A 24,588-nucleotide genomic window follows, 5' to 3' on the forward strand; every position below is an offset into this window, starting at 1 on the left:
TAAATAAGCAAATAAAGAAAGCAGCAAGAGTTGGATAGTACCAGTCAGAGCTGGCTACAGCTGGGGATAAGGACCTGGACCCGGCAAATATTGGATACTTTCAAGTTGTGTGTTCTGATTTTATGAATATATATCAAAAATGTGCATTTCATTACATTTTTCCTTACAAGAGTTGATACAATTCCAGAAGGGATAAAAAATGATGGTTTGTTGAATGTAACAAATAATACGGAAGTGGAAAGGTTTTATTGTTTGTTTTAAAGAGGCATACAAAAATAACCCAACAATAATTCCACCATATCATTTACACCTAATTTTTCTTTTTACAGGTACCTTTCACAGAGGTGACCAATACTGGCTAGCACTAGCCAACCCTAATTAATGTATTAGACAATTTAAAAGTTGGAAGTAGGGAAAATTTCAGCTAAGAAATCAACAGTCACGCCAGGGCACAGGTTTCATTACAAAACACAAATCTCAGTCCAGGTGCCCTGAGTACAGACACACCATACACACACACATACCCGTATGTACAGGTGTGCCCACACACAAAGATGCAGTGATATATAATTTTAACTTTGAAGGCCTAGAAGAATCAAGATTCAATATCCTAATTGCTCCTTTTAAGCTTCCTGGCACCTTGAGTCCTTAACTGCATAGTTCAGTGTGCTCCTCTGAAACTCTGGAGCCATTCACATACAGTTGGGGGTTGGTGATGTGCCTCTATCCCTGTCTATGTTTGTTTTGCTGACAGCGTTGGAATGTCATCGTAGCCATAAGCCATTGTTTCTGAAGATCTCTTGGGAATTCATCTAACATCTCCTTGGGTACTGTGACTATGTGTCGCTTCCATGTAAATATCTCATAAGTAGCCAGATTGTGCCACAAGAATAAATTGTTTTACGGAATTTCTATGGAGGTCAACAGCCTAAAGGAAATGCAACATCTGTGTCTGCATGTCAGCAAGTCACACGCACGTCCCAGCTGCTGATTTCTCCAGTAGCCTTATTACAAGGAATTCAGGGTCAGTTTTTTAAAGGTATTAGGTACCTAAAAATGCAGATTGGCATCTAGTGAGACATGTGCCCAGGTGCCTAACTCCTATTGATTTTTAGCTCTAAGTTACTAGAACCAAATGAAAGGAAATATATTTTTTGCTTATAATTTTAGATCACGATGAAATACTATGTTAACTGAGAAAGAAGGGGGAATTACTCAGAGACAGTGAGGCAAACTAAAAGGAACTTCTTGCTTTCATTGGCTTAAGTTAAGATTTTTACAGCTAGATCTCCAAAGCATTGCACAGATTCCTAATGATTTTATCCACGTAATGCACTTACTGAAGTCTATAGGAGCTGCATCATTAAAACCATGCATTTAGTTCTGAAATTTTAATCGTTAATTCTTCTTGCTGTTTTAGCATAAGTTTTGTTTCCAGTTCATATGTTTAAATTCTTCTGTGTAGTATGAAAAAAAATCATAAATCTGTCCAGACTGGAGCAACATGCCACTATTAACAGTTGCTCTTGTCTTCATTTTAGAAAGTGTCAGATTTTTACATAGGATCTGCAAAGGCAGAGTATCCTATAGTGGTTAGAGCAAGGAACTGGGATTCAGGAGTCATTGGATCAGTTGCTGGATCTGCTATTGTGTGATGTGGGGCAAGTCACCACCTTTAAACAAAGATAATGTTTACCTGCCTCATAAGGGTGTTGTCAGACTAAAATCATTAATATTGGTTTAAAATACCTGATGAGAAACATGGTCTTGCTCTAATTCAACAAGGCACTTATGCATGTGCATAATTTTAAGTATGTGAGTGGTCCCAAGTCATGGACATAAAAGTGATCACTCACATGCTTAAATTTCCTGTGTGCTTAAATACCTTGCTGAATTGCGGCCTTCAAAGTATTTTTCTTCTTTCATGTTCATATCTGAAACATCCATTGTTCATCTAGAAAGAAATTCTCACTGCTTTCTTCTAACACTGAACAAAATCTGGGCCCAAACCACAAGGTGCTGAGCACCTCTTGAGAACTGCAGTTGTTCAGGCACGCAGCACGCATCTGGATTGGGCCCCCTTCTATGTAGGCATTGGGTCAAAAAGAAGACTATGCTAAATGGCAAGAAAACGTAGGTCATGCAGTGGCGATTCACAATACCGGCATTATCATCACTGGATCACATTACATGAAGCGATTAATGCCTTGTTCTAGTTTGATGGACTGTGCTCCTGCGTGCCAATGGCTGATGCTACCTGTCCTATTTATCTTCTTTCTTCACTAAATAGAAAGCAAGGTACCTTTCCTTATCCAGCCAAACCAAGGAGTGATTAACACGATTCTTTTCAAAGAGCAAAATATGTGGAATTCTTTTTGCAGAACAAAAATCTGATAAACTTAACGGGGTAACCATCTGGACAATTCAATTTATTTATTTTAAATAAAAGTGACAGTCATGGCATTAGCTGCTTCTGTTAATATAATCAGTCAATGGTAGAAACTTTGCTCATCATTTCAGATGCAGTCATGCCAAATGCAATCAACTCTATTTCATATATTTTGCAGAAGAAAATGCAAAAATGCCTCTCTCTCTGTGTTGCTTAAACTCCTGGTTCCGGTTCCAGTAGCTCAAAGTCTTGACAATAATTGCAATATTGCATGCTGCCAGCATTTGCAAATTCAGTACAAACCTCTTATATTTATTTCACACTTTATTTTTTAAAAAAAGTGAGGGTTTTGCACCTGGATAGATGCTTATGTTTTTTGGATCATGAAGCACTAAGGATCTTGAGCTGCACTGATTTCTACCCCTCATGTCTCATTTTTCTCATGGTTTAAACAAAACAAAACAGTAATGTGATTTATCTGTCATAAGCAATTCTAGTGTTCTCCTAGAATTTGGTGTGCATCTAGAGGGAAGTTTCACAGTTACATAAAAGTTTGTGTATTTCTAGGGGGAAGGAATTCAGAGGTTGTGAAGGAGGCAAAGACACTGAAAAAGGAATGTGATATGCAAACAAGAGCAAATGATGTGTATTCTCACCCTTAAATATAACAAAACCTTTAAAAATAATGTTCAGTTTAAATCCGCTTCTTACCAGCATTAAAAATTGCAGTTGAAAGGCCAAATACCAGTTCTATGATGTACACATTTTGTGGTGCAGTTTACAAAATCCTTCATATGGTGCCCCTTTTGAAAAATGTGGCTGTATATATACACACCTTCCTCCTGCTTTTCTTCACACTCAGTCTTATATTCCTGAGCAGGTCTTATTCAGAAAAAAATTCCCACTGAAGTCAATGGGAGGGTTGCTATGTAAGCACCAGACAGCATTTGGCCCTATTTTTCCCCATAAAACAGAGAACAGTATTTCAATCTAGATTACATAGGACTGGTCTACACTACAGGGTTAGGTCAAATTTAGCTGCATTAGATTGATTTAAAAATGAATGCGTCCACACAACCAACCCCATTCCGTTGACCTAAAGGGTTCTTAAAATTGATTTCTGTACTCCGCCCTGGCGAGTGGAGTAGCACTAAAATCGACTTTGCTGGGTCCAATTTGGGGTAGTGTGGATGCAAATCGACGGTATTGGCCTCCGGGAGCTATCCCAGAGTGCTCCATTGTGACCGCTCTGGACAGGACTTTGAACTCCGATGCACTAGCCAGGTACACAGGAAAAGCCCCGGGAACTTTTGAATTTCATTTCCTGTTTGGTAAGTGTGACAAACTCAGCAGCACAGGTGACCAGGCAGTCCCCCCAGAATCGTAGAGCGTAGAATGTTTCTATGCTTCCCCTATCATCTCTGTCCCTGAGGTTATCGCAGATTAGAAAGCGAAAAAAACCGCACTCACGATAACATGATTTCCAAGCTCATGTAGTCCTCCCACACTGATAGGGCACAGCTTAATGCATGGAGGTATTCAGTGGCAGAGGCCAGGAAAGAATTAAGTGAGGGTGAAGAGCAGAGGCAGGATGTGATGCTGAGGCTAATGGGGCAGCAAACGGACATAATGAAGTGTCTGTTGAAGGTGCAGGAAAGCCAACAAGAGCACAGACCCCTGCTGCATCCACTGTATAACCGCCTGCCCTCCCCCTCGTGTTCCATAGCCTCCTCACCCAGATGCCCAAGAACATGGCGGGGGGGAGGCTCTGGGCACCCAGCCACTCCACTCCAGAGGATGGCTTAAGCAACAGAAGGCTGTCATTCAAACAGTTTGATTTTTAGTGTGGCTACAATAAGCAATGTGGCCTTGTCCTTCCTTCCTCCCCCACCCCACCCAGGCTACCTTGTCCGTTATCTCATTTTTTTTAATTAATAAAGAAAGAATGCATGGTTTCAAAACAATAGTTACTTTATTTCAAAGGGGGGAGGGTGGTTGGCTTACAGGGAATTAAAATCAACAAAGGGGGCAGGTTTGCATCAAGGAGAAACACACACAACTGTCACACCGAAGCCTGGCCAGTTATGAAACTGGTTTTCAAAGCCTCTCTGATGCACAGTGCACCTTGCTGTGCTCTTCTAATTTCCCTGGTGTCTGGCTGCTCAAAATCGGACACCAGGTGATTTTCCTCAACCTCCCACCCCGCCATGAACATCTCCCCCTTACTCTGACAGATGTTATGGAGCACACAGCAAGCAGCAATAACAATGGGAATGTTGGTTGCACTGAGATCTGACCAACAGCGCCATCGCGCTTTTAAACATCCAAAGGCACATTCTACCACCATTCTGCATTTGCTCAGCCTATAGTTGAACTGCTCCTTACTACTGTCCAGGCTTCATGAACGGATCCCCCAAGCTCGTCACTGGGGAGCAGGAGAGCAGAGCTGCAGGGGAAGTGATGGAGCCGTACACCATGCCCTGGAGGTTGCTAGGAGCCGGGCAGGGAAGACGTTCCCAGAACATCCGGCCAAGCTACATGTCCGACGAGGATGGCTAGCAGTCCTACTGCACCGTCTGCTGCCAGCAGCACCCAGGAGGACCAGTATGGATCACCCGAGCTCGTCACTGGGGATCAGGAGAGCAGAGTTGCAGCGGAAGCAGTGGATGATGATGGTTAGCAGTCCTACTGCACCGTCTGCTGTGAAGGCAAGGAGCTGCTGCTGTGTAGCAATGCCAGCTGCTGCAGGTGCTTCTGTGTCGAATGCTTGGAGGTCCAGGTAGGGCAAGATACCTCAGCCAATGCAAAAGAGCAAGAGCCCTGGAGTTATTACATGTGTCAACCACAGAAGTGCTATGGGGTGTTACAGCGCCAACCAGACTGGAATGTACGGCTGCAAGACTTCTTCACCAGTGACAAAGGACAGGAATATGATGCACCTAAAATCTAAAAAGGCCCGCACATTTCCCAGAGTCACTACCCTTGATAACAGAACGTCAATGATTGCACTGGCTACTTGGATCACAGCAGCCCCCACAGTAGACTTGCCCACAACAGCAGCGGTGGCGGTGAGCTGAGCGGGCTCCATGCTTACTGTTGTATGGTGTCTGCACGGGTAACCCAGGAAAAAAGGCGCATTGTTTTCACAGAGGGAGGGGCGACTGACGACATGTACCCAAAACCACCCGCGACAATGTTTTAGCCCCATCAGGCTTTGGGAGCTTAACCCAGAATTCCAATGGGTGACGGAGACTGTGGGAACTGTGGGATAGCTACCCACAGTGCAACGCTCTGTAAGTCAATGCTAGTCATGGTAGTGAGGATGCACTCCGCCGACTTAATGCGCTTAGTGTGAATATACGCAATCGACTGTATAAAATCGATTTCTAAAAATCGCCTTCTATAAAATCCACCTAATTTCATAGTATAGACATACCCTTAGATTTCAGGTTAAAGAAACAAAGATGTAGACTTGATTCACTGAAAGCACTTAATCATTTGTTTTACTGTACTGCATGTGAGTGAGTGGTTAGCTGAATTGGGGTCATACTGTCTTTCATGAGAGAGTGAGAGGCTAGTGACCTACTCTGACTTTCAGAATCCAAACTGAACCACAAAATGTCAGCTGCCTCACCCAGCTACCACCTGCAGCCAGCAGAGAGATCCCAATGTTTAAAGGTGCAGTACACAAAAAACAGGATGACCTAATTTCTCCAGTTACACAGGTCCATAGCACATACCTACAGATATAGACCTAATAGATGAAACAGTACAAACAGGTGGTCTTGTGCTTATGTTTCCTCTCCAGGAGCCCTTTTATTCCCGCCACGTCCCAAGAAAGCCCATGACTGTTTCTCCTTGCATCCACCAGAGAGGAATCGTCACAAGGTTCTGTCCCCCCAAGACCAAGCCCACTGCCTATGCTCCATGCTCTGTCCCGAATCACCCAGGAAAGCCCTAATCCTGTTGTCATGAGCTGCAGCTGGAAGAGCTAAACCAATAATGCCAATGCTTTTCTTATAATAGAAAACCTCACGAGCTTTTTCTCATATTATAAATAACTTAAATTTAATTATAATGTTTCCATTTTAAAAGAAATTAAATGGAAGGATGCCGTTGTCCTGAAACTGATTCCTACATCTATGCATATAGAATGATACTTAATATAATTAGAGAATGGCTCAAACTCGAACAGCTCCAGACACCCATGAATTTTGGGCCTGTGCCTGCTCTCAGAGAAGTCAGTGGAAGTTTGGAATGGGGGCAGGAGCAGGTCATTTGGTTGGGAAAGTTTGGATATAAATTTGTGACTGGCTTTCACCTTTCTGAGGGGCTGAACCAAACCCCAGACCCAAACCCCTGCAAACTGTGGGCAAGGTTAGATCCAGAGCTGAACTGTGGAGCTCAAAACAATGAATGAGCATAGATTCATTCTGAAAGGGATTGAGCATCTCAGCTGTTCAAATGAGGAAGCCTACTTGGCAGGATACAAGATGGGGAGAAAACTCTCTTAAAAAGGCTGACAGGCACATGGCAATCAGGGAGCAGATGATGCATCTCCAAGCCCCAGAAATGACACAGAACTGGTGCCAATTCACAACCCTGTATCCTACTCAAAGGGATGAAACACATTAAGTGTCCAAGTACGGTACATTGTTTTATCTTCTATCCTTTGAGTGGGATAAAGGGGTATGATACTGGCTTTTGTGTTACTTTCTTCCCTAGGCTATTTGAAATACACATACTGTATTCTGTCCATTTAAAATCTGACTTTGCTTTTCTCACCTTTGTTCTGTTTGCAAGATGCAATGGATGGCTGTGAGCCCCTTTTTCAAGCTCCTTTCATCCCAGGGTCTCTGCTGCCTCTTGGCATAGGGCCGGAATGGTGGATTCTGCCCCCTACAGTCTTCTCTTCCATGTTCTCTCCCTCTACTTTTAAGAAAGTACAGTAGAAAGCTTTTAAACACAGATAACCGGGTAGTACCAGTATATTATTCTTAGCACAGCTATTCCCTTAGGATTTAGGCATGTCATAGGGGTTTGTAACATCTTGTCACATCTCTTCATTCACTAGTTTAAGCTCCTATTCAGTGTTAACTTTCTGTGCACATTTTTCAAAGAACACTTAAAATCTTCCAACACAGTAGCAATGTATATTGACCAATGCAATCATAGCTGCACAAGTGCTCAGAGGAAAGGCAATACGTTATCGGCTGAAATCTGACCCTCTCTCTCTCACACAAGCAATTTAACCCTTTGCTCAGCTCAGGTGGCACAAAGGGGCTGGAAAACAGCCATATATCTCCAGCTGGAGATTCCCCAGTCAACTCCTATGAAACCCCTAACATAGATGGTGTGTCAGGGGTTGGGGATCATGCTCTGGCAATAGCTGCTTGGAAGATGGCCCCTTGGGGGAGCCATAGTCAGTCACAATAAAGCAGAGCTGGGCTGCTCTAATCAGCTACCAGGCAGGCATAGAACTAGCCCCACAATTAAGTAGCAGCAACTGGCTCTCTCCCACTCTAGCTGTGGAAGCTGGGTGCAGCTGAGATTCTTGGCCAGAAAGAGGAGAATGCCTTTGGGAAAGTCGGGTTCTACATACACCATTGAACCCCAGACTGGCAGAGTTTTCTGTTACTCTTTTCTGCATGCTAAGTTGTTCTGATTTCTGATGATAAACATTATTACTTGAATTGGGAAGGGAGGAACATCATGGATGGTGTCTGTTTTGTTTCTGGGAAGTTGTCCCCCTTGCTTACAGATCCTCAACAATGTGACAACCCAAAAAGGAGGTTCAGATTACTTTGGATAAGCACCCCAAAGTTTGGATATTAAGCTGAAGCTTTTTCTATATCTCTTGAGTCTTCACAGGCTAGAAGTCTCATTGTATGTCTGTTTGACTCATTGTCACAGATTAGATTTTGTCTCTAGCTTCTAGATCGGGAATCGGCAATCTTTGGCACGCGGCCTGTCAGAGAAATCTGCTGGCAGGCCGAGCCAGTTTGTTTACCTGCAGCGTCTGCAGGTTCAGCCATCACAGCTCCCCCGGCCGCAGTTCGTCGTTCCAGGCCAATGGGGGCTGCTGGAGGCAATGCACACCCAGGGATGTGCTGGCCGTCGCTTCCCACAGCCCCCATTGTTTAGTTTATGAACATAGAAATTCAGAGACTCAGAATTCTGGGTTTGATTCCAGGTTCTGGAGGGGAGTGGTTATAGGCACTTCTGATCCTGTCCCAATCCTGACCCTTGCCACCCCCCTCCTGTCCAGCCTGTCCCCCTGTCCTCTGGCTTCAATACCCCTCTTCTATCAAGCCCCCCCCCCACCCATTCTCCAGCTCCTACCCACTGGGTGCCAGCAGGAGATGCATTGAGAGCTCAGGAGAGACAGGTGTTCCTAAGCTTCTGACTGCCAGATGCTGGGAATGGACGATGGGATGGATCACTTGATAATTGCCCTGTTTTGTTCATTCCCTTTGAAGCATCTGGCACAAGCCACTGTCAGAAGACAGGATACTGGGCTAGATGGACCACTGGTCTGATCCAGCATGGCCATTCTTATGTTCTTATGACAGACTCCCTGCTCTCTGTTCCTGTGTCTGGCACCTGGTCGCAGGAATGAATAATTGCATGGAAAGTCTTGCTCAGTCCCTGCCATCCTAGACTGGAATATGCTCAGTACAGATGGAATCTGTATTAGTAGGAGCATTGCCAGCAGATTGAGGGAAGTGATTATTCCCCTCTATTTGACACTGGTGAGGCCACACGTGGAGTATTGGATCCAGTTTTGGTTTCCCCCCAGCCGCACCCCACAGAAGGGATGTGGACAAATTGGAGACAGTCCAGCAGAGGGCAGCAAAAATTATTAGGGGGCTGGGGCACATGACTTATGAGGAGAGGCTGAGGGAACTGGGGTTATTTAGTCTGCAGAAGAGAAGAATGGGAGGTGGGATTTGATAGCAGCCTTCAACTACCTGAAGGGGGGTTCCAAAGAGGATGGAGCTCGGCTGTTCTCAGTGGTGGCAGATGACAGAACAAGAAGCAATGGTCTCAAGTTGCAGTGGGGGAGGTCTAGTCTGGATATTAGGAAATACTATTTCACTAGCAGGGTGGTGAAGCACTGGAATGGGTTACCTAGGGAGGTGGTGGAATCTCCACCCTTAGAGGTGTTTAAGGCCCAGCTTGACAAAGCCTTGGCTGGGATGACTTGGTGGTGTTGGTCCTGCTTTGAGCAGGAGATTGAACTAGATGACCTCCTGAGGTCTCTTCCAACCCTAATATTCTATGAATCTTATAAGAAGTTAGTTGACAAACTCTAATGAGTCTCTCCTGAGCATATGCAACCTGTGATTTTCAGAGGCTTATAACTAGGGTTATCAGACAGCAACTGTGAAAAAACGGGACAGGGGGTGGGGGGTAATAGGCGCCTATATAAGAAAAAGTCCCCAAAAATGAGACTGTCCCTTTAAAAACAGGACATCTGGTCACCCTACTTATAACTTGGCCAAATTTGGGTGGATTTTCACAGGGATAGAATAAAAGCACATTCTTGACATCAGGACAATCCCCTTGCCTCATTTCAAGTTCTTGTTCCAAAGACCGAGGTGCTAGAGATTCTCAACAACAACAACAACAAATCTCATTCTTGGGAAAGAATGAACCATTTTTGCCAAAACTTTCAAAAAATAATATCAGTCTGAGGCAGACACCTGGCACGGGGTATTTCAGTCAGAAAGAGTAAAGTTTGGCAAAATTATAAGCAACTGAAAACAGGGTCTTATAATGGGAAGTATTAGGCAACCTTAACTATAGCAATTGCTACCAGCTCCAGCTATACTAAAATAGATTAAACAGATAACCCTTATTAGATAGATAATAACTGTAACTGGATAAATATCTTTCAAGTGGGCTGGAATAAATTTGAGTTAAAAGGAAGTCAAGTTATTTTCTGATTTAAAATATAAAATTGGAAATTGGTTTGGTCTTTCTGCCCACTCCCCAAAACCTTAATATATCTAGGGATGCTTTAAGATATTGGTTTTCATTTGTATCTCCCCATAGACTTTAAAGTCATAAGGGACCATTGTGATCACCTCGTCTGACCTCCTGCACATTGCAGGCCACAGATCCTCACCCACCTACTCCTGTAATAGATCCCTAAACTCCGGCCGAGTTTCTGAAGTCCTCAAATAATGATTTAAAGACTTCAAGTTTCAGAGAATCCACCATTTAATCTATGCAGACTAGCAAGTGACCCATGCCCCACACTGCAGAGGAAGGCAAAAAAAAACCCATGGTCTCTGCCAATCTGACCTGAGGGAAACTTCATTCCCAACCCAAATATATCAGTTAGACCCTGAACATGTCAGTAAGACCCACCAGCCAGACATGTGGGAAAGTATTCACTGTAGTAACTCAGAGCCCTGCCCACCTAGTGTCCCATCTCTGGCTGTTGGAGATATTGGCTGCTAGCAGCAGGGCCAGCTTTATGATTCGCGGGGCCTGACTGGAATACTCGGTGGCAGTCCGGGGCTTCGGCAACACTTCGGTGGAGGGAGGGTCCGCTCCGGGTTTTCCACGGCACCAAAGGACCCCCGCCGCCAAAATGTCACCAAAGACCCCTGGAGCGGGGCCCCCTTAGGCGCGGACACGGGGCCCTCTTCGGTGCAGGGCCCAATTCTGGGGAATCGGGCGAATTGGCTTAAAGCCAGCCCTGGCTAGCAATTGCAGATGGGCCACATGCCATTGTAGGCAGTCTCATCAGAACATTCCCTCCATAAATGTATTAAGCTGAGTCTTGAAACCAATTAGGTTTTTTGCCCCCACTGTTCCCCTTGGAAAGCTATTCCAGAACTTTACTCCTCTGATGATTGGGAACCTTCATCTAATTTCAAATCTAAACTTGTTGAGGGCCAGTTTATATCGATTTGTTCTTGTCCCAACACTGGCCCTTAACTTAAACAATTCCTCTCCCTCCTTGGAGTTTACCCCTCTGCTTTATTTATGTTTGCATAGCTAGTAATGTGCTATAGCTAAAAGGAGACAAAATAAATGTTCTCAGCTTTAGTATATTATTGGTTCTATAGAATCTCCTGGTACTTCGATTTTAAAACAAATTCATGACTTTGGACAATGTAAAGATGGGCCAGGAACATTAGAGACTTGGAAGAAGGGTTTTCCATTTCCTTTCATGTGGTTTCACAGCAGCCAGTCTTAACATTCTGCTGGAATTCAGCTAAAAATGAACCATCTGTGGGAAACAAAGTCTTATTTGTTTGCTTTCCTAATTCACCAAACATTTACTTATTGTAATAAGAGCCAGTAGGGAATTTTTCAACTTTTTTTTTAAACCAAAAAATCCCCTGCTGATTCATCAGAACCAAAACTGTTAATGAAACAGGGTCAGTTTGATGAATCTCCTGCATCAAAATAATATTGAGGACAAGTTTTGAAATTATCAAAATGCCCTGCTTTGAAATTTTCCAAATGAAAAATTTCTGTTTCTAATGTCAAGATTTTTTGTTTTGAAATTTTAGTAAATTTAGACTAAAAATAGTTAACAAAAAAGATCAAAATTGAAATTAAACATTTCAAGATTAACAAAATGAAATGTTTTGACTGACCCACACCAAAAACATTTTTGGATTTTCAGTTGCCAAAAATTTCAGATTTAACTTTTCATCCTGATTTGGGAGAGAGAAATTTTTCAAAATCTCAAACACTTTTGAGGGATGGAAAAATCAGTTTCTTGCTCAGCTCTAAATGGAATATGGAAACTGAGCTACTAAAGAAAAGATTCAGAGGGGAAGCCGTGTTAGTCTGGATCTGTAAAAAGTGACAAAGAGTCCTGTGGCACCTTGTAGACTAACAGAAGTATTGGAGCGTAAGCTTTTGTGGGTGAATACCCACTTTATCAGATGCATGCGGTGGAAATTTCCAGAGGCAGGTATAAATATGCAGGCAAGAATCAGGCTAGAGATAATGAGGTTAGTTCAATCAGGGAGGATAATGCCCTCTTCTAGCAGTTGAGGTGTGAACACCAAGGGAAGAGAAACTGCTTTTGTAGTTGGCTAGCCATTCACAGTTTTTGTTTAATCCTGAGCTGATGGTGTCAAATTTGCAGATGAACTGAAGCTCAGCAGTTTCTCTTTGAAGTCTGGTCCTGAAGTTTTTTTGCTGCAGGATGGCCACCTTAAGATCTACTATGGTGTGGCCAGGGAAGTTGAAGTGTTCTCCTACAGGTTTTTGTATATTGCCATTCCTAATATCTGATTTGTGTCCATTTATCCTTTTACACAGAGATTGTGCAGTTTGGCCAATGTACATAGCAGAGGGGCATTGCTGGCACATGATGGCGTATATTACATTGGTGGACATGTACATGAATGAACCGGTGATGTTGTGGCTGATCTGGTTTGGTCCTGTGATAGTGTCGCTGGTGTAAATATGTGGGAGGAGTGTTCACACCTCAACTGCTAGAAGAGGGCCTCATCCTCCCTGATTGAACTAACCTCATTATCTCTAGCCTGATTCTTGCCTGCATATTTATACCTGCCTCTGGAAATTTCCACCACATGAGTCTGACGAAGTGGGTATTCACCCAAGAAAGCTCATGCTTCAATACTTTTGTTAGTCTATAAGGTGCCACAGGAATCTTAGTTGCTTTTTAAAGAAAAGATTATTAATTATCATTACTGTAATCTTTTTAAGCGCTCAGTCCTGCAAGGTGCTGAACTCTCTGGTCTTGATCTAGCAAAGCAGTTACTTATGCATCTGCTTAACTGTAAGGCAGTTTCATTGAAGTTAATGCTCAGTAATTTGTAGGACTGAGCCTGAATCCACGGGTTGAGTCAAAGTTCATTGAAGTTGATGGATTCTCTTAATTGACTTCAGTGTATTTTGTGTCAAACCCCTAATACATGTCACTCAACAGTATTTACATCTAAGCTTTCAGGTAACTCAGCTTTTGTGAGAAATTCACAAAATCTAATTCAAGAGCTATTGGGGTTCTCAAATTGGTGGTTGGGACCGCTCAGGGGGTCACGAGGTTATTACCTGGGGGGTCACGAGCTGTCAGCGTCCATCCCAAACCCCGCTTTGCCGATAGCATTTATAATGGTGTTAAATATACAAAAAAGTGTTTTTAATTTATAAGGGGTTGGGGGAGGTCGCACTCAGAGGCTTGCTATGTGAAAGGGGTCACCAGAACAAAAGTTTGAAAACCACTGAATAGTGTTCTGCCACTGTTAACGGGACTTTCAGAGGCAATGACATTATTAAAAAGTGTCGATGACCTGTCATTAATTTTTGTCTTAAAACTAATGACAGTAAGCCATTACCTTAAAACAGGCTTAAATTATTTTGCATTCTGCAAAAGAAGCAGTGCATGCTCTGTTTTATTAAAGGAGAGCTCAGTGGTTAAATATTAGCATTCTCTTGTTCTCTGAATGTCCAGCATCCTCATACTTAAAGAGTTCAGTCCAGCAAGGTGCCAAGCATATCACACAGAGTTCAAAGCCTCTGAAAAAACAGTGTCTTTTCAGAGCACAGTGCACACACAAATGTCATGTGCTTTTATTGAGGTAATGTTTCATGGAATACTGCCATCTGTCTCTGTACTGGCACCTGGATAATTTCACATCTAATGATAAAAAAATGCTTCTGCACAGCCATGACACAATGCTTAGGAAACAATAGTCAAGTAGTTTTCCTGAAAATCAAAATCCATGTGTTGAGTTATAGCCAAATAGGTTGCCTGAGAACAATGGTCAAGATTTTTACACATGACTGCCTACTACTAGTAGACTCTTTAGTCTATAATTAGGCACCTAAAATCAGTAGCCTGATTGCAAAAGTGTGGAGCACCTACAACTCCAGCTAAAGTCAACGGGAGCTACTGGGTGTGGAGCACTTTTGAAAAATCAGGCTACTGATTTGGGTGCCTAAATATGGCATTAAGAGGCTAATTTTAGCCACTTGGATTTGAAAATCTTGGTCAATGTTTCTTGATGTCTGTGCAAAAAGGAGAATACTTTATGTTATTTGTTACTGGGAGTGCCAATATCTTTATTATGGTCTAAATTCTAACTTGGTGTTTTAAAATACAACTAACTTTTTATAGGTGCTGATTTGGAATCAACAAAATATCTTACTCGACTGGCCTAAAGCAGACACGGAATCCAGGCCTCTTAAGGTGAACCACAAGTGACTTTGATCCACTGTACTGCCCCTTCCCAAAAATCTAAATGTAAGTATACCCAGTTTTGAAACTCCAAATGACATATCCACAATGACTAAGCCAGAACACAATTGCTTAAAGACTCAAGCAATCTTAAAATAATCACTTGGATCTTCCATGGGACTTGCTAAATTACTCAAGTGTTTGCCATTTGCTGTTTGAATTTCAAGTAGAAATTCCTCCACTACAAAACTTCTTTGCAGTCAATCTCAGTATGTTTTTTTTTCTTCCAGAGAATTAAAGAAAATACCCCATTGGGGAAATCTCCTAAATTCAAAGTGAGAAAAAAAATATAATTTGTAGCTCTTCATGTAATTGTTAGACTTTTTTGTAACATTTTGCATTTTCTCCTGCTTGTTTAAAGAATTCTGTTAATATTTTCTAGGGCTAGAGAGGGATCAGTTATGGGCTTCACTGGGAAAGGATTTTTTTCCATTGAGAGAGATGCACAGTAATTTTCTCTTGGGCTGACTGAGGGCTCTTTAGTATCTAGTGAATCATGATTGTTATATACTTGTGATATCCATAGTGTGTGTGTGTGTGTGTGTGTGTGTGTGTGTGTGTGCGCGCGCATATGTGTCTGTGTATAAAAATCACAGAGCAGTGTCACTCTGTTTAATATCTCTGAGTAATAGCAAGTAGATGGTAAACATGATTTTGAGCTTTAATGGAAAAGTTTCTTACAAGTAGACATTAGCTCATAGTATCCAGAGTCAGGACTATTATGTATTCTCAAATGTGACTTTTGGAACTAAAAATCATTGTTGCCTAATAAGATACATTATTATTTAATTTAATTAAAAAAATCCATTTGTTGAGAATGAATCATGCAAATTCCTCAGATGTTTGAGTGTCCATATAAAAGAGGAAAAAGCACATTTGATTGTTTTGATCTTTTATAGAAAAAGTCCAATAGAACTTATTTGGGATGAAACCAACCGCTTACAATAAAAAAAAACTCTAAAAACATATAGAGCTATATCCTCAGCCTTGGTTACACACACCCCTTTTTTGCACCTGTTCCACCTCCTCAGACACAGAGTGTTGTGCAATACTCAGTCAATGGAGCTGTCCCCGCTGACCGTCCCACTCAGTGTAACTTAGTGGCCCTATGTCCTACCTGGCCCTAAAAGAGGGGGAGCTGAAAGATGGATCTTTCTCACAGCTTTGTGAGCTTGGTGCAACTGAAGTATCCAACCTCTAAAATTTAATAGAGAAGGAGACCCTTTCTACAGAAGGTTTGAAACCTCCTATTGAATTTATTAGAGCTTTCAAACCCTGATCCAAAACACAGTCGGTCAAAGCCAATGAAAAGATCCACCAACAGGAATTGGATTGGGCTCTTATTACCTAGCTATACATTTCTACAGAAGTTGGTTAAAACATTATAAAGAACAGTTATTTTCTAGCCAATCCCACAGGAGTTTTCCATAGGGATGCTACCATGTTATTCTTAAAACTGTACGCATGGTTATATAAGAACTACTGAATATTTTATCAGACAGCTAAAAATAAGAATAATTAGTACATAGTTCTTTGCAAAGATGAGTAAACATCATTATCCCCATTTTACAGAAAGGGAGACTGAAGCACAGAGAGTTTAAGTGATTTGTTCAATGTCTCAACAAGTCAATGGCAGAGTTGGGAACAGAACTCAGCTATTGTGACTCCAGTCTAATGCTTTATCTACAGCACTGTGTTAAGAAGATCAAAATTAATGCCTTTTCTTTTCAGAAACACATACATAAAGTAGAATAGCATTGTACATTTTCAAAATTTTAGTGAAAAATTATGAAAACTACCATTTCCCGCCTTTTTCTGACCTGTTCCAGTGTACAGAAATACACCTGAGCTTAAAGTTCAGATCTTGATAGAAACCTGGCCAAAATTCAAGATTTTTAGATATAGATCCTGAAATAAAGCCCTAGCCCTATCTTCATAGGCAGTCCTGAACATTTTCAAACTTGGGTATCTGAAAGGCATTTGGATCCAATAAAATTTCTGAGCTCCAACCAAAACCAACATTTTAATTGTTTCAACTGAAGGGGGGGCTCAGCAAATGGGTTTCCTGTAACTAAATATCCCCACAAACAGTTCTGCTGGGTTTCCTTCATAAAATATAACATACCCATCTTCCTTAATTGCCTGCACTTATTTTAGTATGTCATTTTAAATACAAAACAGGTAAAGGATTCTCAGAAAAAACCCTTGGGGATATCAAAATATTGTTTGATGTCAGTTTTAAATGCTTGACATAATAGTTTAATAGTGGCCCTGGAGTGACTCTTGTTTTTCCTCAGTGCCCTGACAGGAGGCCACCAGTACCCCCGGCTAAATTACTTAGGCAGAAGAGAGGATTTTAGCCACACACACACCCTCCTCACTCTCACTCACTTGCTCATTTTCACCAGGCTGGCTCAGGGAGCTAGGGTGTGGGAGGGGGTGCGGGCGTGGCCAGGTGGCTCTGCACCCTGCCCTATCCGCAGGCACCACCCCGGCAGCTCAAATTGGCCAATGGAAGCTACGGGGATGGTGCTTGGGGTGGGGGCAGCATGCAGAGCCCCCTGGCTACCCCTATGCATAGGAGCCGGAGGTAGGGGGGACATGGTGGCTGCTTCCCAGGAGCAACGTGTCACGGAAACTAGGAGGGAGCCTGCCAGTCCCACTGTGCAGCGGCGCCAATCCGACAGTCAATGACCCAGTCAGCAGTGCTGATCGGTGCCACCAGGATCCCATTTCAACTGGGTGTTTTGGTTGAAAACTAAACACCTGGTCACCCTAGCTTCTGGGTGCTTTGAAGTGTATGGTTTGTTAACAGGTCATTCAGTAACAGCAGTGCATAGAGAAAACAGAGGTGCAATTAGGAGTTTGTACTGCATATGCTTTTTCCATAGCTACTATGACCAAGGAAGGATAGCACTTTAAGTGCAACTTCTTCTCCCCAAAGCCCATAATTCACTTAAATGTATCCAACCAATTATTCCTTATGAAAAAGCTTTCAGTGAGATCATAGCGTTTCTGTTACAGATAAATATATTTGCTTGCAGCTCAGTCTCCTAGGAAATCTTATCTTTCTGTTCCTGTTTTCCAGGTGGTAAGCTTTCAGAGGCAGAAACTGTCTTAATACCTGTGTCTTATACAGTGCTGAGAATATTGTCAGTGCTTGCCAACTCACTAAAATTACAGAAGCACTTAAACAAGAGATACGCAACTTATACTGATATCGATATTAGTATTTGAACCTATTAGGATATTAAATTGACACGCAGCCACAATATTTCTTACACAGCTAAACTTTCTGAACACTAAAAACTTACAAATACAACGCAGCTGCTTTGAAAACTCTAAAATGACAAACATACAAATCTTTAAAAGTATCCTTTAAACAAGAGGAAACAAAACCCTGCAATATTCTACACTAACAATCACAGTTCATAGTAGCGTTACCATTAAATCAAATCCTGCTTTCTTTACTTAGTTGAAACTCCCATTGACTTCAACAGGTTCTCTTCAGCATCCTTTTCAGTGATTTAACATGAGAGAATGAATGCTGGATAGAGATGCTGAGATCAATTAAGTTTTAACTGAGAAATAACTGTAGGATTTTACCACATGTTTTGGACAATTCCATTAAGATACTGCCATATATGTTATATAAGAGGTACCGCTGGTATAACTCATGCCACTTTGTCTGCGTGACAGCTATTTTTGAAAAAGCTCAATGTGAAAGTTACAATTTTGAGCCAGCAAAAGCTGGAATAGATTTTGGAATTTACTCAGACAAGTTCTCCCACCCTTCATTGTGGTTGGGAAGCTGTCACTAATAAGTAATGATCTAGAAAGGGAAAGAAGAGTGACTCTCTTGCAGCCTGTATAATGAAGCCTAAATATACCTTGAGTTTAGTGAGCAAAGTTCACAGTTTGCAGTGAAAGGTCACCAGGAATTCAGGCATTCTTGGTGTCGAGTCTTTGTTCTCTATACTAATTAAGAATGTAAGGAAGCTACATAGACACAGTTTCCTAAACACTAAACTTGGCATCTCTACGCAATCTAAAAGAACATGAGAAAAATCTGAGTTTGGCATGCAAAACTTACTTGAGGATACTCCACTATTAAATGCCATATGAAAAATACTGAGGAAGCTGGGGCTAGGATAAAACAAGAAGTTTTCCTTCATACAAATGGGGCTTGCCCTATTTCAGTTAACGCAAGCTGCCTGCACTTTTACTGTTGTAAACACAGTACTGCGCTTACAGCAGGTGTGGGGAGGGTACCAAAATGTTCCCTGCCCACAGGTAATATTTCTCTTGCCCCCTCTAATGACTAGTCCTGCTAAAATGTCAAATACTTGTATATGATATTCCTGCCACACACTGTTTGAACTGAAGTGAGGAGATTTTCTTGTCTCCTGTGGGGTGCATTCTCCTCGCTGCAGGTTATTTCACCGTCTCCTCTAGGAGTGATTTAGCTCTGCCTCATAAAGTACCGACAGTGAGCTATTTTTTGCTTTTGGAATCTACCGGATTGTCACCAAATGGAATGAGGGATGTCTCTTCAGAACTTCCTAGAACAGTCTTTGTCCTCTTATGAATTATGAAATACAATGCTGCTGGATACATTATTTCAGGACCACTGGAGCAGTAGTCCCAGAGACAACAATAAGATACCTCCAGTTAAGCCATGTCTGAGGATGGGCTTGCCCTGGAACCGAGTTGTGACACTCAGATGCCTCCAAGGTTTTTACTAGGGCAAATAATAAAGATGAGAGGGTAGGTGCCTGGTGTAAGCTGAATCTTTGTGAGCAGGGTCATTTCATCTTATGAAGGGCCTTGCCCTTCATGTTTCTGTTCTCACATATTTTCATACACATCATAACTTTTGTCTATCTAAAAATGAACATACAGTTGTAGCATGATGTAGACTATCAACATTACACTTAAGGCCAGATTTTCAAATTTATTCAAGTGCCTAAAGATGTAGACAGGAGCCTAGCTTGCTTAGGCACGTATAAAAATCCCAGGAGGCACCTAACTCCCAGTGGTGCTTTTGAAAATTCCAGGAGGCATCTATCTGCAGCTTTAGGTATCTGCATTCCTTGAAAATCTGGTCCTTAGGGCTCAGTCAGAGGGAGGGGCTGTGTATTTGTATGCTACTGCTCTAATGTGAGGGAAATTGAAACAGAGGGAAAATTGAGTATGTTTAAAGAGGTTTTCATGAGGAAAAACTAAATCTCTCTCGTTTTCTGACTTGGTTACTCTTCATCTGTAGCACGTGCCCTTGTCTTGATTTGGTTCTAAGTGAATACAGACCAGTGAGAAGATGTATTTATTCATTGCTGTAGAAGCTATTCTTCAATTACATGTCATGGTTTCAAGATGCCCTGGTTCCATTTATTCCACCAATGGTTACTAACTCCCAACCCTCACTGGAGAGATTTCCCCAACAGCCTCAGTCCAGAGTACCAGGTATTAATTAAAGAGAGAGAGAGAGAGACAGAGACACACACATTTGGGTCTGTATCATGATTAAGTTGGGCTCAGGTCTGTGTTCAAATTGTGCCAGGCAGCATGGTGACTGCCCAGATATGGTCGCTCAGAGGAATGGGACTACCACAGCAGTAGCAGCTCTTTCTTAGTTTGGGGTTCTTGCTCCAAGGATCAAAAGAATCTATCCAGGCCCTCAGGAAATTTCCTGTCAGAAATAAACTGGGATCAAAATAGTCCATGAACTGGGTCATGCTGCACTTTGGGGAGGTACAATCATCTGTTTGTCAAAAGGAATGGTAAACAGAAAAAAAGCCCTGTGTGGGATAAAATAATCAGGAAAAATACTCCCTTTGTGACTTATCTGGCACTTGACTCTCTGACCCTGCTCTCTCTCACTGTACCTACGACCAAGTGTCTGCTCAGGCTGGCCCTAGACCAGAGTACTTAGCTGCCCGCTTACTCATTAATGGTGTGTATAGATAAGGACAGAAACTCTCTCCAGGTATTCCTGTCTCAACAGTCCCGTTTCCTGGTATTTCCCCTTTCTCCTCACTCTTTAGCTGGATAGGGAGGACCTTGCCTCGAGGTTTAACAGCTGAGTAACCTTGTTGTTATGGAGCAGAACATGTCTCTGAGATCAGGAGAGTGTGTAACCTTGCCAAGGTAGGAGAGGGTAGGAAGTGTACACACTCTCCTTACAGGATGTGAGGTCAAATCAGGGCTCATACGCAACAAAACCAAAAGTCTCAAGCTTTCCATCACTGGGGGGTTTAAATCTTACAAGGACAAATGCTCTTCTGAGGCATGACTCAATGAACTGGACTGACAGATTTCAATTAATCTGTTCTGCCCTAAATTTGAAAGGGTTAAATTTCACAGGTTGGGATTTGGGCCATCTCTAGCAAGAAGCAGAGAAAGATGTGTGGGTTAGACTATGCTCCGAGCAACAGTGGCTCACAGCAACTGAGGTCTTCAATTTTGATTTCCAACATGATTGAAACATGACCACTTCTGAAAAAAATTATGTCTTGCCATTTTGCCTAAACAAAATAGACTGAGCAAAAACTGAACAGATATTAAAAATAAATTAAACTGAGGGAAAAAGGAAGAGAGGAGCATTGTTAAAGCAGAAGTCCAGTGGGGCCTGCTCTGTTCACTTCCACAGATAAAAATGTCTGCAACAAACTATGGAGCAGACAAATATTTGTTTCTTAAACCTTATTCAGGGTCAAAGATTTCTGCTGTCAAAGGGTTAACAAGTTTTCAGGATACAACTATCTTGTCATCAGGGGAGTTACTGCTTCTGGCTCCCACAATCTATCATGATGCAATTGTGTCCCAACAAATGTTAGGAAGAAAATTAGTATCACCAATACACTTGCCATACCTAGATACAGGGGTGGCAGCTTATATGGGCTCGTGGTGCCCGAGCACCAGGAATATGCAAGGCTGGGGGGCTGTGCTCCACCAATATTTGGAACTGGGTTTCTCCCCTAGCCCTGCCTGGAGCAGGCCCTCCCCCCAGTCTCGGAGCTTCCCTGCCTGACAAAAAAAAACAGCCAGTGCCTCTCTCCCTTGCTTGTGCTGCGGGCTGCCTGCTTCTGCTTCTGCCTAAGGCTATAGAGAGCAGCGGCCGGCAGACTGTTGGAGCACCTTGGGAGGAGGAGGGGGAGAGGGAGGAGGCACACTCGTGCTTGGGAGCTGTCTGTCCCGTCCCCGGCACCCACCTGGAGGAGACGCCAAGGGGACTTCCGGCCAGGAGATGGACATCTGGAGTGGACCTCACTCACCTGAGCAGCTGCTGGGGCTTTGGTGAGGTTTGACCCTGTGATCCACCCCTCCCCCCCCGCAGCCCCCACTCCTGCCCAATGCTGGGCAAGGGGCAGCCCCATCCCCAGTGAGGCTAGGGTGAGGGGCAGCAGGCTGCAGCAGGGGAGGAAGGAAGCCACATGTGATGGCAGTCTCCCCCGACCCCCAGCACACACCCACCACACGGGAGATGGGGGAGGGGGGCTTTCTAGACCTGTGCAGCTGGGGCTTGGGTGAATTTTGTGACACCCTACCCCCCCCCACCCCAGCCACCACCCTGCAGTCCCCACTCTTGCCCCACACTGGGCAAGGGGCAGCCCTATCCCCCAGTGAGGTTATGGTGAGGGGCAACAGCAGGGGAGGCCACACGTGATGGCAACTCCCCCCCCCGGTACCCACCATAGGGAGGCGAGTGGGCTTTCTGGACCTGAGAGAGGCCCCTAGGAACATGTGCAGTGACCATGGTGCAGAGTGAGTGTGCTGCCGGGGGTAGGGGAGGGGGGAGAGGAGGGATCCCTCCCCTGGAGCTTGCTGCTGCCAGTGAGGGGGGGGGGGAAGTCCTCTCTGGCCCTAGCCCTGGGGCAACCTGTCTGCACCCCAAGTACCTTATCCCCAGCCCTGCCCGATCCCAGAGCCTGTGCCCCCAGCACTCCAACCCTGAGCACCCTCCTGCACTGTGAACCCCTCATCCCCAGCCCCACCCCCCAGAGCCCTCACCTGAGGGGAAAAACGTGCAACTTAAATTTGGTGGCCAGTTTGCAGTATCATTGTGTTTAGCACAATACTTGATTATTTTACACCCTTTAAACTATATAACTAGTCGTATACAGGTGTTACAAAGTGGGAATGTTCTTAATGTTTTCTCTGAATACTGTGTGGGTGCCTCAGTTTCCCCTATGCATTTCTCAAGGATCTAGATGGTGGGATAAGGGTGTGTGATTGTTGTAGAGCCCTAGAGGGCCAGTGTGATGCTGTCTGCACAGAGAATGGCCAAAACCCTGTCTCCGGGCAACTGATGGCCTGGGACACTCTCCTGCAAGGTGCCAATTGAAGGTGTTGGAGAACAAAGAGATCAGGTGGCCTCCTATTTCCTGGAAAAGAGACAAAGGCCAGAGGAGGGAGTGTCAGTGCCTGTGCGGACTTCCGGGGAGCGCATGGTGTGGAAGGGGATGCTGGGATGCTTTGGAACTACTCCATACAAAGCCAGTCAGGACTCTGGGGGAGCCTCCTCTCTCTGAGCATACTGTCTCCAGGGCAAGAAGCTTACACCTTCCTGGGTCTGACCTCAGAGTAGTCAGCATGCCCTTCCACACCATGCACTTTCCGCAGCGAGTGTGCCCAGGCTGGTCCTGGGGCAACCAGAGGTCCCTGCACCCCAACTCTGCCGTCAGACGTGACTCTCAGCCAGCCGGTAAAACAGAAGGTTTATTAGACGACAGGATCGCAGTCTAAAACAGAGCTTGTAGGTACAGAAAACAGGACCCCTCAGTCAGGTCCATCTTGAGGGGTGGGGAGCCCAGACCCAAGTTCTGGGCCTCTCCCGATTTCCCCAGCCAGCTCCAAACTGACACTCCCTCTTCTGGCCTTTGTGTCTCTTCTGGATAAGGAGGCCACCTGATCTCTTTGTCCCCAACACCTTCAGTTGGCACCTTGCAGGGGAAACTGAGGCACCCACACAGTATTCAGAGAAAACTGTAAGAACATTCCCACTTTGTCACAACAGGTGCAACAAAATATAATACCGTATATTGAAGCAGGCAAGTGCTGCTTCTGACTTTCCACTTTTAAATGACCCTTGTAATCTTGTGGTGCCAACACATTGTAGCTTCATTTTATATCAGCTTACAGGGTGGGAGCGGGAGGGCACCACCAAAAATTATACAAACTTGCCTCCTATGCCTAGATATAAAATATTTTCCATGTTAGTTAAAAATCTGACATTGGTGTATTTGAATAGATCACTGGTGCCACCTAGTGGCTAGTTTAGTTAACCTCTTGTGTATTTCCAACAGCAATCCCAGGAGAATATAATCTTTTTCTTAATATTGATTAAAAAAAATCACTCCATATAAATTTGAATCTGCCACCATCTTCCCGCAATACCTGCCACATTTTAAATAAATGCAGAGATAATCAACATGTTTCCAAATATTTGCAGTTAAATTGTCCTGAAAATGGACTGGGGGAGGTGGGTAAAGAGTATTTACAAGTGAGGACAAAAATCTATCAGCTGTAGATTCACTCCAACAGTTAAGATGATTGCACGACCTCATTTGCATCTGCAAAATTAAAAGATTGGATTTGACTTTTAAAACTTGTCTTAAAAAAAAAAAAAGAGGCTGCAGCAGGGAAGCTAATAAAACTCCAAATAAGGGTATGTCTACACTACCCACCGGATCGGCAGGTAGTGATCAATCTATCGGGGATCAACGTATCGCATCTCGTCTATACATCAATCCCCGAATGCGCTCCCCGTCGACTCCGGAACTCCACTAGGGCGAGAAGCGAAAGCGGAGTTGATGGGGGAGCTGCGGCCGTCAACCCTGCACTGCGAGGATGCAAAGTAAGGGCTTGGCTACACTTACAAATTTGCAGCGCTGCAGCAGGGTGTGAAAACACACCCTCTGCAGCGCTGCAAATTGTGGCGCTACAAAGCGCCAGTGTAGTC

General features: G+C 43.6%; 1 protein-coding gene and 1 long non-coding RNA gene across 4 annotated transcripts in view; one reads left to right on the top strand and one right to left on the bottom strand.

Moving 5' to 3' along the window:
* The window catches only part of LOC120387096, a 257,617-nt gene that overhangs the window by 201,748 nt on the left and 31,281 nt on the right, over positions 1–24,588 (bottom strand). The gene's annotated exons all lie outside the window — the stretch shown is intronic.
* The window catches only part of COL8A1 (collagen type VIII alpha 1 chain), a 109,338-nt gene that overhangs the window by 49,726 nt on the left and 35,024 nt on the right, over positions 1–24,588 (top strand). For 2 of the 3 annotated variants that reach the window (XM_039507247.1, XM_039507256.1), the window contains exon 3: positions 14,508–14,633. The gene's annotated coding sequence lies outside the window, so the exon portion shown is untranslated. Of the gene's footprint in view, positions 1–6,152; positions 6,278–14,507; positions 14,634–24,588 lie in introns of those variants that run through there. The other variant, XM_039507265.1, reaches the window with a different exon arrangement.

This window comes from Mauremys reevesii, linkage group 1 (genome assembly GCF_016161935.1).
Source record: "Mauremys reevesii isolate NIE-2019 linkage group 1, ASM1616193v1, whole genome shotgun sequence".
Lineage (NCBI taxonomy): Eukaryota > Metazoa > Chordata > Testudines > Geoemydidae > Mauremys > Mauremys reevesii.